We start from the raw sequence: 21,110 nt of genomic DNA on the forward strand, positions 1-21,110 counted from the left end.
TTTCCTATGCGTCACTGGTTGATAAGCAGGGTTCACACGACGGAGAAACCCTGTCGATATGGCTTGCGGGGCCCGCTCACGTTACCCGTCTTAGGCCACGCCCATCGGTGGGGATGCCCGCGGATGTTCCGGGAAAGAAAATGCCTCCGCATGTTTTCGCTCGACGGCGGTGGCCCTTCGCGGGAAATAGAATCTGCTTTTGGCACGTAGTGCGGCACGGAGTCTGAAAACGCCATCGCAGACAAACGACGCTTTCGATCCACCTCCATCGCGGCTACTACTAGAGTGTAGTAGAAGAATCTCCTAGTACACTCTACCATTACTGCAGGTGCTGTTACCGGGAAAACAGGCAGAAGCGCGCCTTGGCGTTTGGGGGCGCTATGGGCGAATGAGAACAAGCATAATAAAAGGCAAACAACAACAACTAGTTCCGCAGGGTGCCTCGCCGAGAATCCGTCGCTTCCTCCGCGCTGTCGTCTGCTAGTCACTCCGCGAGGCTTTGCACATGTGGATGCGCCGGCAAGCCTGATAATCCGGTCACGTGCTGTTGACGTCCCACAACCGACTGTCTCCGCGCACCTCCTCCTCCATCGTGTGAATTCCGCTATATCAGCGCTTGCGGTCCTAAGCCGCCAACGCCCAAAGTCACGTTCGTGCCTGGTTGGATCCCTTGGCTGTTCCCGCCGGCTACTTCATCAACACAGCCATCATCGCAAGCAGAGGATATAAAGCCTTGGCCTTGTCAGCCGAACCTCAGTGGGCACTGGAGCTACCGTCCGTTCACCATGGCTCAAGCTCTGCAAATTCACGTCTTCCAGGTTAGTGAAAGGCAATCCTTGTATGCTAAAAAGAGAAACAATGTTTCTCTAGTACTACTCCATTGCCCCAAAGGGCTATTTGACTTGGCATAGGAGTGTATTGATATGGGCTTCCCTCTGTTACGTTCGGGAGATGTAGAATAAATCCCTGCTTACCTAAACTCCCGCTACTACAGTTTCTGAGGCCGTCTCAGAAACAGACGTAGCCGCGACTGACGATACCGCTGAAGTAATGAAAAATGTCGGAAGTTAACCGGAATACCGCGATATCGTACGGCTGCTGATAGACATTCAGGCTCATTCGCTTGATGAGTCGGCAGGGCAGGATGAACCATCTCAAAGTGCTTTCGAGATAAAAGACTGTCAGAAGGATATTACGCTATAATTACATGACACCAGTGAAAGACTCACCAACGCTGAAAAAAAATATCTGGAAATTGCCACTCTTTCCGCTGAAGTGTCTGAGGCACGAACTGAGATTTCAAACCTAGCTACACATTCGATTCTCTGGCTTACGCCACAAGCAACCTTGAAGACCCTTCCCCCCGTAATAATGCGATTTTTTTGTGGTAGCTCCGACTGCAAAGGAACATGTGCGGAAACCAAAAACAAGGCTTTGGCAATATTTTCCACCTGTACAGAAGAAAGTTTTCACACAGATAGCATTGAAAGTGCGCACCGGCATGGCTAATCCTCTCAATCATTATCCCGTCCCGCGATTGCTAAACCTAATCGCTACAAGACAAGAGAAAACGTTTTTTCACTGTGCACTCTACGAGAAGACGAAAAAATAACCGTAGCTGAACACTTTTGAGCTGGAACAACATTGAGCCGTAAAAAGCTAATAGAACTCGCTAAATCACAGCCTGGTTGCCACGCTTTCCACCTCAAATACAAATAGTAGCAGATGAACAAAAAGACTTATGTTCACGACACCTACTGCCACAATCACAAAAGCCGGAGCAAGACCTCAAGTTTCCATGACTAACGACTGGGCAGCAAATCAGGTCGGGTATAAAATCAGGGCAGCCATCTTCATAGCAAGCACGGAAGCGTCGTGCTGCATTCTTGTAAAAATCATCTGTTCTTTATACTAACATGCGTAGCGTAACCAACAAGTGCATCGTTCGACCCACCGCGGTGGCTCAGTGGCTAAGGCGTTGCGCTGCTGAGCACGAGGTCGTGGGTTCGAATCCCGGCCGCGGCGGCTGCTTTTCTTATGGAGGCGAAAGGCAAGGCCGCTTTTCTGATGGAGGCGAAAGGCAAAAACGCCCGTGTGTACGAGATTTCGGCGCACGTTAAAGATCTCCAGGTGGTCAAAATTAATCCAGAGCCCTCCACTACGGCGCGCCTCATCGCCTGCGTTGCGTCGGCGCGTTAAACACCACAATCAATCAAGTGCATCGTTCGCAATTGTAGTATTGCACATGCGACCCTGATATCTTAGATCAAACGGAAACCTGGCTGAATCGTAACATAATTAATCCCGCGTTCTTGGATCGACCTAGCTGCTACAAATTATACAGATGGGACCGCAAGGAAAGGCATGAAGGGGGAACAGTTATCGCCTTAAAAAGTGATATCACGTCATCACCGATACACGTTTATTTGTTTCTCGAAACCGATTGGGTAGTCATAGATACCGGCAGTAGAAACTTTTAGAGTATCATAGGCCCCACAGTGCCCCCGCCACGTTTACTGACGAGCTACATGACCTAATTATTACGGTCATCTGCCGCTTTCCGATTTCTCCAGTATTTCTTCTGGGAGACTATAATATTCCCTAGATTCAATAAGCCAGCCCTGTAGCCATTCTCCGGTCGCGTCCTTCACAATCCAAGGACTTCTTTAATATGTGCTCGGTTTTTAATTTCTCTCAAATTGCAACTGAGCCTACCACGACATCTGCGACTGCTTGTAACATTATTGACTTAGTGTTAACCACAGCCTGTGATCTTTCTTCAGACCTAACACATATTCCTGACCTTACTCACCAATGTTTCTTGAACTTTATTGTTAATTCAATGTTAAAGCTTCAAAAAAACACTAAGTTTATTCTGAACTACCATGGAGCTGACGTAAATGCAATTGCGCCATCCTGTGTTTATTTCTTGATATCTTTACGGCTTTCTTTGAAGCATGATCTTTTCAACGTGACTGCAATGTGCTCCTTACAAAGCATCTTGCCCTCTTCCTTATGAGAAAACGTTAAAAGTTTTAGAATTGTGTAAATGTGTAAATCCCGTGATAGTAGAGTGGTCTCGCTTATGGATGCAGACGACAAAAAGGTGTGAGACGATGATTCGTATATAACATAAAATTAAGTTGTATAAACAACTTAACTCACTTCACATTTTCTGATGCCTACCACCTTCCAGAGATTCCCGTTTACGAATGCTTTCCTATGCTACCCCTCTTGATACAACCTACAGGCATTGTACACATAATCATTTCTTTAAAACTGTAGTCTTCTGCCGTCGTTCACGAAATAAATATAAGCTATTTAAAAAGCACATGCCAGTACTCTTCGATATTCCTAGATAAGATCTTTCAACAATGCTTACAATCAGGATTGTTGCTTTGTAAGTGGAAGATGGCTAAGGTGGTTACAGTATTTACATCCGGTACTATTGTATCACGTAGCAACAATCCTCCGATATCGCTCACCAGTATCGCCTGTAAAATTTTTGAACACATCATTTACACTCACCTTGACCGATTTCTTGAAACGGATTCTGTCTTTCAACCTTTAAAGATGGGTTCTATAAAACCCATTCCTGCGAAATAAAACTTTTTTATTCCCCGGAATATTTATGATATTCTTGACAAGCGCTCACCTACAGACTGCACATTTTTCGATTTGGCGAAGGCATTTGACAAGGTATGCAATCAACTACTAATGATAAAGCTTCGTAACCTAAACCTCTATATTAGTTCACTCAAATGAATAGCATGTATTTTTTTAACCGGCATCAACTGATTAAGCTAATGATTTCAACTCTTCCCCTGTAATTGTACCGAGCGAAGTCCCACAAGGTTCAGCTTAAGGCCCGTTATTATATTTGATGTACACACCGCGGTGGCGCAGTGGATAGGGCGTTGCGCTGCTGAGCACGAGGTCGCGCTTTCGATTCCCCACCGTGGCAGCCGCTTTTCTGATGGAGGTGAAAAGCAAAAACGGCCATGTGCACGAGATGTCGGCGCAAGTTAAAGATCCCCAGGTGGTCAAAATTAAGCCGTAGCCCTCCACTACGGCGCGCCTCATCGCCTGCGTTGGGTAGGCGTGTTAGCCCCACAACCAATCAATAAATTATTCTTGATGTATATTCACGACCTGCCTCATTGTTTCTTATCACCTATTAATCTCTTCGCTGATGATTGTGTTGTGTTTCATGAAATTAAAAATGCCGCCGATGTAACTACCTTACAGGAAGACCTGCACTGTTAAAAATTTTCCCGTAAACCTACGGTAACAACGATCGCTAACTTTTGATGCTGGCATGTATCCGTATTTATGCGTTGCTCTAATTTAACTGTTATTTCCTTTTACGGTATTTTCACTGTTGGCCCAGAATACACAAGAGAAACCGTAAGTTTTGTTCAACGGAACAGGAACTGTAGCACACTTGTGCAGTGCAGAAACCATAGGTTTTGTTCAATGAGGCAAAACCGTACGGCATTTATATGGAAAAGAAACCATTTTTTTCACGTAACGATTTGACGCCATCATGCACTTTCAAAACATTGTAACTGTAATAGATCAATACAGCGTTTGCCGGAAGAATTTGAACCGTAAAGTATGCTAACTGTATCGCAACCATAGGTCGGCGTACTCACTCGTGAGTACACTCATTTGTACTCATTTGTACTCAAACTCACGAGTGAGTACGATGATGATTGAATACACACCCGGAAAACAAAGGTGAGTATGATGACGAGTGAGTACAGGGGTCAGTCCACTACTCGTGAGTACAGTACTCATGAGTACAGTACTCATGATTATGAGTACTCATGACTATAGTATTCATGAGTATGAGTACTCATAAGTTTCAGTACTAACGAGTATGAGTACTCATGAGTACACAGTACTCGTGAGTACGCAGTACTCCTGAGTACACAGTACTGATGAGTACAATATAAATGAATACTGGTTTTGCGAGTGCTTGCACTCTTGAGTATATGCACTCGTGAGTACAGTAGTGCAAACAAGTTTCATCACGAGCTCGAGTCCGAACCCGCGTGTACGTATCGCAAACATTTAGCGGTGCCACTGTGCAGCTTAACAGTCAATTAAGAATGGCAAAATTAGACAACGAAAACTGCACCTCCCCCCTTTCCCGGTCCCTGTTTGGCGCTGTAAGCGTTGCTCGGTGGTCGCTCGCAAAGGGGTCACGGTGAAGAGGGAAAAACGAGGGGGTGAGGGCCCGGCGGGAAACGCGGCCGCAGTTGCTCTTCTATGGCACTTGTTGACTGCCACAGTTATTTTTGTTGACACGGCCTGTGAACGCGTGGCGGCTTCATTGCGCTTGCTCCCTTCCAGTTGTTTTAGGGGAGGGGCGGTGGAGGCTGCTAACAATGCACGCACTAGGCGTACTGAAGTCCCTCTTTTTCGGTCTTCAGATGTTTCCGTAGACGCATGTCACGCTGTGTAGTCGTTTCGTGAGCCGAACCGCTCGTTTCAACAGTCGCAGTTAATTTACGTAACTCGCGTCAAACCGAGTGCGTGCTTTGTCTCACCGAAATTGTCCGCACCATTCCGCTGTGCGTATTCAAGCGACAATTTGGCTGATGTACAGTCGTCAAAAGTGTTAACAATAACAAAGAAGCGGGTGTCAGCCTACGCACGGAGCGGCCGGTTACGATAGCTACCGGCACATCTTCGGCAGGTGATAATCGTCAGCGCATGCGCACAGCCTCGCTGACTACCTAGGGCGGCCTGGCAAACTGCCGCTCTGGCATACGCGTTCACCTCGATTATTGTTGTTGTTAACACTTTTGATGACTGTACGTGCGCCGATATGGTTTTATTAGGTTGCCGTTTTGAAACATTTAGCTCAGGTTCGCTAGTAGTATGGTCTCGTGTAGTGCAATTTACAAGTAAGCGTATAGCCCCACTGTACAGGCGCGGCGGAGGAATTTTCCCCAGCAATGAAAATAAAATATCCGGGTACACCTAAGCACGTTTGTGAGTTGTGAATTGGACATCATAATATCCAGTTGAACGCGTGCGACACCATGTTTAGCCTCGCATATTTTGTTTAGCCTCGCATAATTAGTTAAACATTTTATTTTTTTCTGTTTAGCCTTTCATTCGAGCCACGACCTAGCTAAGATGTTGCAGTCGACAGGATCAGGATTTGAGGCCATGAGGGGACGAACGGACGAAGGGACGAACAACGTGGACGAACCGCAACACGACTACGAGAGTGCGGCACGCAGACATAGGGCACCGATGCACTCCACGCCAGCGGTGGTCGACACACTGCTGTCTTCAACGGAACGCTACGTCCTATGCTCTGCTAAGAAGCAGCAGTTCATGAGCCCACTACGATTACAAAGGCTACCCTGCTCTGGCCGTAAGGACGACATCGTCTTGTCTCTTCTAGAGGACAACGGAGAACGTCGCCATTTCTCCAAACGAACAAATGTGCAACGCTACTTCAGGCTGCCTCTGACACCAAACGGCAGAGGACCCTGCAAGCGGCGCTGTTTGAGAGCAGGAGGCTGTGTGAGGAGGAGGAGTAGCAGGAGGCGAAAAAACTTTCTTAATGTACATGACAGAGTTAAAGAGAGGGAGAGGCGGTTAGGCCTTTCTTGCGTGAGTGGTATTCCTCAGTCCGGGATACCATTGGTCGAGGCCGCCGCCCGTGCCCGCTGGACGAGAGCCCGCTGAGACTCTAGGTCCGAGTAGCCGGACAGGGCCGCCTCCTAGCCCTCCCTCGTTGGCTTCGCTTTGACTTTTATCCCTGGATTATACTGGCAGGCCCATACCATAAGATACGTGTCTGCCCACCGACCGCAGAATTACACGAACCCGAGAAGGACGGGTTGATGTGTTTGAGCATTGCGGGGCTGTAGAATGAGCCCGTCTGCAGCCGGCGAAGATGGCGCTCCGCAGTTCTATCCAGGCCCTTGGCGGGCACCGGGAACGCCCGCCTACCGTGGCGCAGGTATGTTGTGACCTCAGAGAATGTGGTTAGCGGGTAAGGTACAAGTATATGGTCAGAGCCTGGGAAGTCAGAGGAACTCCGGGGGAGAGACGCTCGGGCGGCTGTGTGCGCAGCCTCATTCCCCTCTACTCCCTAGTGGGCAGGTACCCATACAAGTTGTTATATGGGGTCGGATATTTCTGGATTGGTGTTTGTGAGAATTTTTTTTCTAGCTAGGAGGGCTATCCGACCCCTGATGAAATTTCAGCAAGCTTTTAGCGAGTCAGACATTATGTGCGTTGCGTCAGAGGGAGTGGCGGCCAAAGCTATAGCCGTTTCTTCAGCAAACTTTTTTTTACTCGTTTTCACCGATAGTCCATCCACCTGTATTCCCTCATGCAGGACCGCAACCGTACAGATGCCCTCCGGTGTGGGCCGCGCTGCGTCTACATAATACACGCATTTACGGGTGTCATATTGTTTTGTTATGGCTGTTGCTCGGGCTTGCCTTCTCCTGAGTTTCAGTCAGGATGCATATTACGGGGCAGAGGTTTAACGATTAGTTTGCGGCGCCAAGGGGGAGGGATATCCGCTCTCTCTTCAGTCGTAGTGGGTAGAGCGATGCGGAGATCTTCAAAGACCTCCCTGCCTGTAGTTGTCATTGACAGTCGCATGATTTGACTCTTGTACTGAGCCTCTATGAGCTCAGTGATCGTATTGTGCATCCCGAGCTGTGTTGAACGTCCGGTGGACGTTTTAGAAGGGAGTAATAACAAATGCAATAACGTCATTGCCCTTAACAACCTTAAATCCACGTGCGAACAAATCAGCCACATGATCGGACGAGTATCAGGCAAACACGGGGGCCTCCAGGAATGCGAGACGCTCCGCCTAGTGCAGGCCTTCGTCATCAGCCGCATAACATATGCAGTGCCCTATCTCAAGGTACGACAAAACGATCATAAGAAACTTGACAAACTGATCAGGTCAGTTGTTAAGAGTGCGGGATGAACGAGAAAGTTTTCAGAGAAAACTGGCGAGAGCCGGCCGCACGTTTCCCACGGTGGCTGAACTGCACGAGATCCGGACACAGGCAGAATGCACGACGGCACGCACATGAACGAGACGACGCATTCAAAATTGTGATTGCGTGCTCACCGGACCTCTCCCAGGTAATCGCCACGATTACGGAAACGCATCGAAGGTCAGTGCATTTCTGGCGAGATAACGAACACACGTTGCTCTGCTACATCGTCCACGAGCTACATCGCCCACGCGCAGGTCATTCCAGCAACGAGCAACGAGACGCGCAACGTACGCAGCTTGCACGAGCCAGAAGGCACCACGTTCTTGACACCCGCTATTGGCGGTGAGCGCGACCACGGGCGGCGCTGCGAAGGGCGTCTTAGTGACGTCGGCTTAGGGATTCTCGCATTTGTCGTCTGCTTCACTCGGGCTCACTCTACCTGCTGTTTCTTTGCGCTCTGTTGACTTTTGATGTTCGATCGCACCTGATTTTGCGTATGCGCAACTTTTTATCCTAATAAAAGACCTAAAATCGCATACACTAGCTCAAGGCGTGATTTACAGATTGTTTTCGACACCGCTTCGGAAGAAACATTGCCGGTGTGGCACCATTCCTGCGAGCCGGTCCTGTGCGGAGAGTTGGAGCCAGGGGTTAGCTTCTGTATTCAGAAATCTTTCGAACAAAGGGAACATCAAGAGTCTAAAAACGGACAACAGCGGAAATGCAAGACCAAAACAAATTCCAGGCCTTCGAGGCTCTCAGCTCTAGCAGAAGGCGCTACGATTCCTGGTAATCGTATCAGGGACGTACCCAGAGGGGGGGCCCGGGGGGCCCGGGCCCCCCCCGAAATTTTTTGGGCCATACCCCCCTTTCCCGCGCCACCTCTCATCGTCCCTCGCACACATTCTAAAGCGACGCCATACAAATCCTGTGCTTGATAGCTATTTGAGGGGCTTTTTTTTTTTCTCGGAATGAGCCAAATCCACCTAAGGGGAATTTGAGGGGGACCAAACGAAAGTTTGGAACCGGACCTAAATGCAGTGCTGTCAAAACTATTAAATGACATGTTTCACATGACAGCTAGGGGAAATCTATAGCGACAAGTAATTAGTAATTATGCGGAGAATTTGAGCAATATTATGATAAGTTCAGATTTGGCTCGTACTCATTTGAAACAGACAAGTTGGTGCGGCATTCTTATGAAAACTTTAGAATCGACTTTTAAGAACGGTACGATACAGTTTCAAGCAAAAAAGGCAATAAACATGCAACAGAGCTTAAAAAACAGCTCTTTTCGAATGGCTCCGTAGGGTACTTTTTTGGACACGCCTGAAAACACTCATGAAGCTCTTCATTGCCTTGCTATAAATTTCCAAAATGCTTTACAAGAAGCCTGCTCAAATCACTTTCCATGGCTTGCCATGGCTTGTAAGAGGCAGCTAATTTGTTAGGTACGTAAATGAAAAATATGGGAGTAATAACAATAATAATAACCAGATTTACCGCGTAAGGACGAGGGAGACGAGATAAAATGGTAGTATCACACCTCTCAGTTTCATTTCGTTCACTTCCGCTTCCGTTCACGTTATCGTAGTCGTGTGTCGGCAGATCATTTGCCGATCTCCTCATTGCTGTCTGACCTCATGATAAGCCAGCTCTCAAAAGCAAAAAAAAAAAAATGACGCAAAAACGCACAAAATAGCCCGAAACGTCACACCAACGCGAAATCCCATTGGGCAAATGAATTTGGCTCATTTTGATCCATTCCACTGCAGTGTCTGGCTCATTTTCCACACGAAGCAAGATCTGCGGACACGTTTCCAGGGAATTATCTCAACTATTTATTTGCCAAATTTTTTTAGCGGAAAGTTGCGGGGATTTTCTTGGCAGTGCAGTTTTATCTGACTTAGTTTTGGTTTGTGGATTAGGTTCATTTCGAAAAAAAAAAGATTATTCATTTGGTGGTCAACGCGGAATTAAAAAAAAAAACAGGCGAGGTATGTTTGCTCCGTTTACGCGGAAGCCAGTACCGCTGTACACTGGCTTCGTGCTCTGCTGCCGGCCTGCCACTTTCAATTCGCTGCACCCCCTTTACACTGTTCGTCTGCAATTGGTGCTTCGGTTCTTTCAGACAGCAGTAACGTATCGCTTGTTTCGCCAGGGTACGGGTTCAAGCGGCTCGGGTCGCATATGTTTTGGTGAGGAAAAAAATGTTTGTCTTTGAACATTCAACAGATCCCTCCATCCTAGCACGCCGTGGTGTCGTCCGATACTATCGCACATGCCTGGTGTTTGTGGCTTAACAAATTCCTTCCCTGAGCCGAACTCACAGCGCGTTTTTCACTAGTTTTTGTGGAAATGCTGCTTTTGTGTTTGTCGGTAAGGAGGGTAAGAAGTCTTCTTGCCGCAGAGAAACCCGCTGTAGGGTTTCTCTACGCAATGCCTTCCAACGTCCGGCTCGCGCACATGTGCAGCGTCTGCCGAACAAGCCAACGCGACACAAGGGCTTGGAACCGGATGGCGACGAGCGGAGTGGCGCGAGGGGATGCTTGACCCCAACGTCCGGTGCCTCTAACATTACGCCCGCTTAGGGAAAGCTACCATGGGAGTACAAAAGCCTTGTTCCACAGTGGTGCGTCCGTCTGGACAAGAAGGATCGCTCAAAAAGGAAGCGCAACAACGTCACCAAGCCCGGCGACGGCAGGGTGACAAAGTGAAGGCCCGCATCGCAATTGTACGGCGGCAAGAGACACCGGCGGCATTCCTTTGGACAACTAAAGGCAGTGACGGCGGCACTGTTGATTGACAGCCATTGTGGTTAATGGCTGCTATGCACAACAGCGGTGTAGTGATGCCAGCGCCGGTGGACCCCGTCGGGGCGCTGACCCTCCTCCCTTCTCGCAGCTTTGCCCTGTCCCCCAAGCCGTCGGCGGAGTGGCAGCCCTTTGGGACGGCCTTGCCGGCGACCTTCTGCGCGGGGTTTGGGGAGACTCGTTTCCCCCCGACTTTCTGAGGCGGCGGACAGGGGGGAGCGGGGGTCAAAATCCTAATTGGTACGTGTGTTGCTGTGTGGAGGCTGGTTCGCTTGCGACTGCATGCGCAATTTTGCTGAGTTTGTCCGGAGCTGCGGCCAAGAGCGGTCGCATGAAGACTTGCTCTCGTGGCAGTTTCTGGGCGCCAGAACCCCACGAATTTCTCGCCAACCGCGCGGCGGTTCGGCACCCCTTTTGGCCCCCGGGCCCCCAGCAGGGATCATGCCGCGATAACCTTTTTGTGCGCTGCGGCACCTTTTAATTGTAGTCCAGTTTTCATTATCATGTGTTATCTTATGTTCATGCTTCGTCGTCTCCTGTAAATAAGTGTAAATAGACTTTTTCATCATCATCTACTGGCCTCGTCTCATCCTCGGGTCCTTCACGACGACACCCCCCACCTCAACAACGAACCGAACTTTACTGCCGGGTTTACGGACCCCGAGCTGCATTCCTATGAACAGACCTCGAGAACACCGGGCTTCAGCGGGGAAGGGCACGGAGTCTAAGTGGCCAATGGTCAAAATGCGAGAGACGGGGTGCCGCGGGTGAACGGTGAAAATGAACCCGGGCCGGACATCTCGACTGACCCCGACCAGACTTTTGGCCGAGAGAAATTTCGGCTTGAAAATTGGACTGCGAACTGTGTCTTTGTATTAGAGAGGTTATGAAACCCCAGGTACATATGATAGCTTAGTCTCGCGATGTCGGAATATCTTCAAGGTGTCGGCAGAGAGCAACGAGTTTACTTCACCAACGGGCCGAACGAGAGGACAGAGGAGCTCATTCCCGCCTTGCAGGACAAGCCACGCAGCGACGTCGAGGAAGCGACAAGGCGCATCCCTGGATATTACAAGGTTCTTTACAAAACTGCCAGAGGTAAGCGCTAACACGCTGGCGCTTGCCACCGTTTTTTTTAATCTACATTTCCTGCAGTCCAGTGCGTCTCGATACTGCAATTTCCGAGGCTTAAATCATTGGTGCTTTGAATGGCAGACCGTTAAACGTCGAACTCGGAGGCTGTTTAGGGTAATAACACACGGAATTAGGCGTATGACATCTCCGATTTACCTAGCATTTTGTTTCCTTCCTTCATAACTAGTAGCTACACGTTTTGTTTGGAGAAAAATATGGAAGCGCAAGAGGGTTGCCACGGAGATCTGAACTCTCGAGTTCCTATGCACTTCCGTTTCTGCCGACTTCGATTGCGTATAACGTGTGGGATGCTCCGGAAATGTGCAGTACGCGTATTTCTTCCCGTAAATCCCGTAAAAAAAATGCTGTTTTTTTTTTAATTTTGCAAACTTCGCGTAGGGATCTTTAACGTGCGCAGAAATCTCGAACATACGAGTGTTTTTGCTTTTCGCCTCCATCGCAAGGGCGCATACAGTTAATTTCATTTCTCTATGCAGGTTTACGCGCATTTATGGTAAACGCTGCGCGTTTATCGTGTTTGTACTAGTAACGGCGGGTACCCTCGCCCTCTCCCTTAATTTGCATCGAAAAGTTACCTTGGGTTGGGCCCCCCCCGAAAAAAAATCCTGGGTACGTGCCTGAATCGTATGTAAGGTAAAACAGTTTTTTCCACCTTGCCGAACGCTCGAAAGTATTGTATCACATCACTTTACGTTGTCATAGCATGAAAGTGTGCCGACATGCACTGTGGGGCGCAAAAAATGTAAGTTGAGTTCGAAATAACCTACGGTTTGTATAGGCGCGTGCTGGTGCAGGCTTCTAACAAGTATGGAGGCTTATTGAACTAAACGGGCAACATGTACGGTACAATACAGTAACAATATATTTCTTCAAACCTTGAGGGACATTTCGGTACATTTCCGACAGCCATGCCTTCCCAGTATTCAGATATGCGTTATAGTAACACTGCACTCAAGAGTACGAGGAGTACGAGTAGAAGGAGGAGAAAACTTTAGCAGTAAAACCGAGCTTGTTAGTAGGCGGGTTCCTCAGTCCAGGATAGAGAGTAAGAGTCATTTTCTTCAGTTCGTGGAATATCATCCCGAGCAGGCCAGGATTTGTTCTTTACGCCTGAAGGGGTTGGAAAACCATAAATAGCTGCTTGGAGATATTCATCGGTCATGATTCTTCATAACACTGAAAACCGGCATGTACACTATTTCTTGCGTTTTTAGCGGTATATCAAGCCTTCAACACTGTAATCATGTCATACCTGTTTGGGTTGAGATTCAGTTCGTTAGTTGCGATAGCGATTGGGGGCGGAAAAGTCGCCTTCGAATACTCTGGACAACGTGTTCTGCGCCGTTTAGCGGTGGCGTAGCACAAACCTTCTCATTGCATTTGCATGTGAATAAACAACGCACGCTGCGGACATGCCCATTCTTGTACGCGGCCATAACGAAAGCCAATTTGTGAAGAAGGGAATGTAGGCCTTACAGCCTGAAGAAAATATCCACACGAACTATGTGCGCCTCTCAAACATCCCCAAACCTCCTAATAAGACGTGTGTGGCGGTGCAGCAAAATTAATGCGTCGGACACACACAAAAAAAACAGCCACCTGATACAAGTCAACAACAACAAAAGAAATAGAAAACAACCGCTTTGTTTCCTGCTTTGCGATGCGCGTGCAAGGACGCGCTGCTTGGTGCGTAGCATTACACTGTTGAGTCTTCATAAGAGCATCTCGAAAATACTTTAGGGGAGCCTACGCATTTTGCATACTCATCGAGGAGCTCTCAGCACTGAACCTCGCAAATAAGCTAGAAAGGACGAGCTACACAGGATTATCGACTGATGCTCTGAAGAAAGTTGGTCTCTCTCTCCTCGTTCATTGCAAACTTGTGCGGTATAGAGTTTGATGTTATTAAGAGTTGTCAGAAGCTGGAAAAATAACTGAATTACTGGAAAAAAGGTTTTTAATGCCCTAAAAGATCAGAGCGGGTGATTTTTCGCTTAGGCGTTGCTGCCTCTCACAAGCGGACCACAGCGGAGCGAGTGTAGCAGCGGCGCAAGTGTAGCAGACGACAGCGGCGCGAGTCCCTAAGCTGACGTCAGAGCCAGGGGGCGCCAATCAAACATCCCACCGCCACTTCCGGTACAGACGTACACGAACGGAACGCTGAGAGCACGGAACGCAACGGAGCCAGTACGTACATTTTTCGCTCGTGCTGTCCCGGCCTGGTCCACGCAACCAACGACATCACATCCGGATTGGTGGATATGGCCACGACAAGCGAACAAGACGCACGGCGGCCGAAATGCACTATACGTGGCGAACAACCGCACATGAATTATAGGGGAGTTTCCTAGATAAAACGAGACGCACAGCGCACGAAACGCACCAGAGGCGACGAACGACATCCAACTTGAACCAGTGGAGCTGACCACGGCGAAAGAAATGCACAGCGCACGGAACACCACCAAGCCAGCACACACGGAGGAAACTACTATTCGTGACATCCTCCGCTCCCACTGCTGCTATCCGGACTTGGCCAGCGAATGTTACAACCGCAGAAATCACCTGGCCACACGCAACAATAGACCCAGCGCACGCAGTTCAACCCTACCAGAACGTACGAGCTCTCCACACCCGCTGCTCCAGCCCGCTGTCCAGCGGACGAACGACATAACACTCGTGCAGGTAGGTCCGTCAACGAGCAACGACACGGCCAGAGCATGCGGCATGTCCGAGCTAGAACGACCAAGATCCCCGGCACCCACCCTCCGACCGAGACTCACGCGACAAACACCATTTCGTACAAGAGGACGCAACAGCGAGCAAGCGGACTCGGGACGAACGGAGCCTGCTTGTATGGGAGAGATAGCGATGATAGCATTATCGAAACAATGGGCAAAAGACGAGGGCTTGAGCGACGACACGGACACGGCAAGAACGGAAACAAATGAACCCGATCCAGGCGAAGGCATCGAATGCCCTAACGATGAAGTCACACTTGCGACGCCAAGGAATGTGGGTCCGAATGGACGGCATGAACCACGCCTGCTTCCCTACCACAACGGTTTCACTTCCGAAACAACCACTGCGACTGCGAGCACGGATCCGCAACGACCTTGACCGATCAGTCATGCCACCCTAAGAAAACGCCACGCTACCGCACACTAAACGAAAAGCCAAACGGCTCCCGCACCATACGCAACGCACACGGCAATTCAAGCAACGTCCTCAACGCGCCTAACTATGCCATCCCTACACAACGCAGCTCGGCACCGACAAACCGGACGTCTACGCCCCCACATGCAACAAGCGCGCGACTTGCTACACGAACACAATCGCCGACGGAAGCGGCGTGGCTAACGCAACGCCGTAAACACTGTCAAGTTCAGGTCTGACGAAGGCAATCCCACGGCACACACACACTAAAATCAAGCAGATTTGAAATTCACCGAAACTCAATGAGACGAACACCCTCTTTACGAAGTTTCTAGTATCGAGAACAATAAAAAACAAACGCCACCATCGAGCATCTGTGAATAAGCGGACAGTGATCTGAATACGAACGGACGTCAATCTACGCGAACGTTTCATTGTGCCTGCAGGCATGCACAATTCAGATTTGGAGCTCGATTACGAGAGTATCAGCGTGCCCGGAAACGAAAACAGACGACAAAAGCTGCCACCCGAAGTCACGCACAAAACCGCAGTTTACGGCCACGGCCGCACCGACAAGTCCCGAGCTCCCCTGAGCCCGACTCGGCCTAGACTTCGTTGTTTTAATCCTGAAACAAGAGACGCCAGATGCAACGCGAGTGCTTACGTTCCGTTTCGCTCTCTCACATGTACGTGCCTTCGCGCAGTAAGTCGCCCTACGACAGTGCTCCGCGTCAGACGTTTTCTGCCTCTGTCCTGATATATAAGTAACCTGTGTTTTTCTAATCAATTCAACATTTTATTTTTTTCTATTTGTTCTTCCATTTGAGATACGACCTAGCAAACAGTGCAGATAAGTTTATAATTCGTGAGTAAAACAAATTGAATACTCATGAGTACAGATTGAGTACTCATGAGTGCAGAATGAGTAGTACTCATGAGTGAAGAATGAGTAGTACTCATGAGTGTAGAATGAGTAGTACTCATGAGTACAGAGTGAGTACTCATGAGTACAGATTCAGTACTAATGAGTACAGATTGAGTACGAATACTCGTGAGGACAAATGAGTTTGAGTACAAGTGAGTATGATTACAAATGAGTTTTTGATGAGTGAGTACGAGTGATTTTGTGAACAGACGAGCTTTTGAGTCTGAGTTTGATTGAGTACAGCGTGAATGAAAAAAATTGTGATTGAGTTTGAGTCAGTTCTTTCTGTTTTGCCGACCTATGATCGCAACTGCCACAGAAGTAGCAGCATTACGGCAAAAAATTAGCGTCTCTAAAAATTTTTCCCGAACAAACCACTGCTGCTTTTGCGCTCTAACCTAACGCAATGGTGACGTTATTCATTCTATTTTTTTGACACAAAACCTGCTTATACAGAAAGCAAAAAAATTGCCTTTGGGAATGTCACTACTTAGCCACGGCCATTTGAAATGGCTTCAGTTTCCCATAGGCAAAATTGTTTTATTTTTTAAATAACCAGGTACCACTGGCATTGTTTGTGTGGAACAAGATAGACTAGATAATGTGACCTTTGCGTAAACTTAGAGCGCAAGCACAGAAGTGAAAAAGTTCGGAAAAAACTTAGAAAAAGATGCTCATTTATCATCGTAACCATCTGTTTAGTATTTCATTAATGGTTTGAAGCTCAACCACAATCACTGGTACCCTTAATAAATACTAATTTTTGTCCCGCTTGACTTTGTTCCAGATTCATTTAGCTTAAGAGGTACATGTGGTACTATTATTGAATGCAGTAAGCATTTTTGGATGACAAGGCTTGAACCTCATCTTTCTCATCTGCTCTTTTAGTACTCAATCCAATCTGCGACAGCGACAATGCCGAGGTTTGGAAAGTCAGCTGTGCACAGACCTGCAGCCCAATCTCAAGGATTGGCATACACTACTAAAACAGTAGAAAAGAAGAAGAAATTCTGCAGTTAGCATGCAACTTTACGCATACCCAATGAATCTGGTAACAATTGCCACCCACCAATTTACTCCAACGGAATATATTTGGTGCACAGAATATGTGTTTTTTGACACAGACTGGCAAGACTGACAGCAACAAGGGTACTTTTGAGGCTACATTGAGAACAGTATAATACATCATTCTGGAATCGGCTTGTCCAGCCTTCTTGGCATTCTTTTTGGTGCAGCAACTTCAAAGAAACTATTCAGAAACTTGCAACACTTGCAACTTCCAAAATTTGCAACTTGTTTGATATCACCTAATGGGCTTGACATGACGGTCATTTTGGGATCAGCTTGTCCAGTTGATAGACCAGTCGTCCAGTAGATGGTCCAGATACTTTGGTTTAGCACAGCAGCGGAAAACAAAAACAAAACAATATTTTTATTCGGGTGGTTACCAACGCCTGGCACACATATTAATTTCATACTTCAATAAAACAGGGTGAAATTTCATGCAATAGACTTATTTTGAAGACTTGAGGATGACCATGAGACGGTACATAAAAAATAAGGCCAACAAAGCTGATATACCTTTAAAAATACCGTTGGTTTTAACAACCTACCAGACGTGTCTGCATTTTAAATGCAGAGCATTCCTTTAACTCACGATGTCACCCGGCGTTGTCGGCGTTGGCCTGCCTCGGCGTCCGCAACAGCCGTTCCAGGTGTGCCCTCTCCCCCACTCCTCCTCTCCCGCATCACGCCACCCTTCTTGCTCTCAACAACAGGTCCGCACCCCTCCCCCTACACTATATAAAAAAATAATACTTACCGGCGCCTGGGGCCGTATTCTGCTGGGCATCCGGCGCGCCTCGGATTAGATCCGAGATGCAATCCGGTGCGGTCACGTGAGGAGGCGCTCGGATGGGGTGCCACGCGATTGGCTCGGAGCGTTGACGTCAGCCAGCCTGCGTCACGCGGCTTTATTTTTGCTATATTTTGGCGGTTTTGGTGACGTCACGTAGCCAAAGCCTCCCGCTCGTTCTCCCGCGACCGGCGCGTGAAATCCGGCGCGGTTGACAGCGCATCGGATTGTACGATGGCTGCGTATATGCCGCCTGTCTTTGCACTTTTGTTGGAGCTGCTGAAGGAGGATCCCGTGCCTGAGCGTCGACTGAGCGACGGCGACTTCAGCGCCGTTCCCGTGTCAACAAGGGCCCGGCGCGGATGCTGTGCGACGCACTTGACGAGCACGTTAGGCCTCGAGGTGCGCGGGACTATCTACGGAAGCGAACGTGATGTGCGCGCTGAGGTTCTTCGCTACCGGCAGCTTTCACAGATTGTCGGTATGTCGGTAGCGGTGATACTCTTGGCATGACGCAGCCGTCGGTCAGCCGCAGCATTCACGCCGTTGCCGAGGCGCTGAAATTGGAAGCCCTTATCGGCCATCGAGGTGCAGCGAAGTGTCAACAGATACAAAGGTGCTGTGCGTGCTTTGCCCCTCTTCGCAACTGACAGTGTGCAAAGTGTTTTCTGCCACCATGAAACACTTTCGCACCCCGCCGCCAGTCGCAGCGTTCACACTGTGGTGTCGGCACTGACGGAGCTCGACACACGGGGGTTTTGGATACCCCGGCGACGTAAGCACGGTGTAAGTAATTGTTTCTGGCTACGTTTGTTACGGAAGCAAAAAATGATGTAGCCCTATTGTTTTGCATCGAAGGGAAAAGAAGCGCGATGTCTGAAAAGCAGTCACTGAAATGTTTGTTTTGAGCGGAGTCGTGTGGTGGCAGTGATCTCCCATAAATTTCGCAATTGTGAATGATGAAATAGTGTGTAAAAAAAACAACTTAGCAGATGCATGCATATGTAAATAATCTTTTAACTCTCCGGCCTATGTTCGCTTAAGTGAAATGATATCGAAAAGGTATGTCAAAAAATGTAGCTAAAATGAACACGTTCACAGGTATCGAATAGGGTGGCGTCTTGAAAGAAAAAAAGCTTATAAAGAAAGATGACGTACCGTGTTGGGCGTCTAAAAGACTTCATAACGAACCGTGTAATATATTCGTAACGTATGTCGCCCTCGCCCCGCCCCCCATAATGTGTCAACTGCTTCGGCGCCTTGTCACTTCGGCTGACATGTTTTGCCCTCCTTGACACATAGTGAAAAAGTGACAAGTTCAGCTTGTCGGCTCGTTTTAAGGGTTTATCGATTTCGAAATGCGGGGTGGGGAGGGGAGGTTGTGTTCCCCAGTTGTACCGCATAGACGGGTGGGAGGGCCCTTTCTATAGTTGTAAGTAACCAATTTTCCTCTCAGGTCGCCTGCATGCTCTGATTCCCCTGCTACGCGAAACAACGAAGATTAAAGAAAAGGCACATACAACACAGCGACGTCGTTCGTCGTTGCATGCAGTTGCGGAATGAATCAGTTCTGAGTAACCCAGTTCTTTGTATTCTTGCTCTTGTTGATTACCTCTTCCTTTTTTAAAACTGTGTACTTGTTTAATGCTTTAGTACATACTTGTGTTATGTATTTCTTTCAGGTGTACGACGCCAATATGAAGGCCCTGGCCGTGACTGCCGACTACAGTGCATCTGTGCGACTGGCTGTTCACTGTTGCCCGCCCTCTTTTCGACGTGTAAAGCCTGTCGAGTTCTGGGGTTGATGGTGGCCACCTGCTCGAGTCGTGGCTCAAGACACCCCCTGCTCGTCATCCAGGCCCCAGACACCCGACGAAAAGTACAATGCTCCACATGCTTCGATGTGGTGTGTCGTGAAGTGCGGCATTGCAGTTCTCAATAGCTGTTTTTCTTCATAGGCCTCTTCTGGCAGCCAACATTGTCAGAGTGTGTTGTGTGGCTGCCTGTTGGAACGACTGACGACAATAGCTGCAGCAGCAGCAACTGGACGAGGGCACCGATACAGACGACGCGTCTGAGGAGGTGCCTGCCCCCGACATGTTGATTCTTGCTCCTGAAGGACAGGCAGGTGCAGAGCAGGGCAACCAACTCATTTTCAGACAGCTTGGTGGCACTGAGCATGTCATTTTTAACTTTCGTTTGTGATTGTGTGTGGTGTGCGGTGTTTGTTTTGACGGGGAGAAAGTTGTTTTTTTGTTGTTTCAAGCAGCATATACTATGCCCTGACGCGGCATCGTTTCCTGTAGAGAAGCTTCTTGTCGTTTTGTGTTTGACATGGTTGTGTGAGGATAACAGAGAAAGTTGCTTTGCTTTTGACCACTGTGTCTTGACACGGTGTTGCTTGATCTGGGATAGCCAGTGACTACTGTGTTTATGGGTCGTAGGGCCTTGTTGTGAGAATAGAGACCGGACAAGATTCGCTTCAGAAAATTCTGTTTATTACACTGTAACCGTCACTCTGCTGTGAAGCAAAGAATGATGATGCATGTACCACAAACAAAAAAAAATCAGTATACTGCCGACTCTTCTGGACACATTTAGTTCAGTCCTGTCAAGAGTTATATTATGACATAGCACAACCATTGCATGGTGACTTTGTTTGGCAATCCCTGACAGATCAGTTTACTTAAGAGAACACGATACGCAAGTATGCATCTCCAGTGTTGATACAAAAAAATAAACATGCTTAAAATGTTGGAGGCTGTGTCTTAACGCAGAGTTCACTGTCATGGTTTACTCTGACATTCTCATGATAGGTGGAAAATTGGTTACAAAAGTTTCATTTACCCCATAGTCGCCTGTATTCTAGCACTCAGTGCTTTGATGACTGCTTGCTTAGGTTTGTGAAGAGTGATATTGCGATTTTTTTATCATGTAGGACACCTGCTTGTAAAAAATAATTATGATATGCCAACAGCAGCATCTACAAAGGTGTATTGAATTTTTCCTCAATAAATCAGAGTGTGACAAGTTATGTTGAACTGTTTCCTTTTCCCCTGCATGCAGCAGCACCGTCCAAGAGTAACCAACACTTGGAAAAAATAATCGTGACAAAATCAACTATAGCATTTCTGTAGTGATCGTACACAGCGTTATTTAAAATGCACAGAGACCAATGCTATCTTCATTGCAAAAATAAAAGGCACATTGATGTG

General features: G+C 48.0%; 1 long non-coding RNA gene across 1 annotated transcript; it reads left to right on the forward strand.

Moving 5' to 3' along the window:
* Positions 1 to 18,323: 18,323 nt before the first annotated feature.
* Positions 18,324 to 20,985, forward strand: LOC144144094 (uncharacterized). Its single transcript, XR_013317154.1, has 3 exons — positions 18,324 to 18,681; positions 19,578 to 19,774; positions 19,854 to 20,985. It is a non-coding gene; the product is annotated as an uncharacterized LOC144144094 (long non-coding RNA).
* Positions 20,986 to 21,110: the final 125 nt, after the last annotated feature.

Source organism: Haemaphysalis longicornis, unplaced genomic scaffold (genome assembly GCF_048455015.1).
Source record: "Haemaphysalis longicornis isolate Haplotype H1 unplaced genomic scaffold, Haemaphysalis longicornis Haplotype H1 scaffold_61, whole genome shotgun sequence".
NCBI classification, from domain to species: Eukaryota; Metazoa; Arthropoda; class Arachnida; order Ixodida; family Ixodidae; genus Haemaphysalis; species Haemaphysalis longicornis.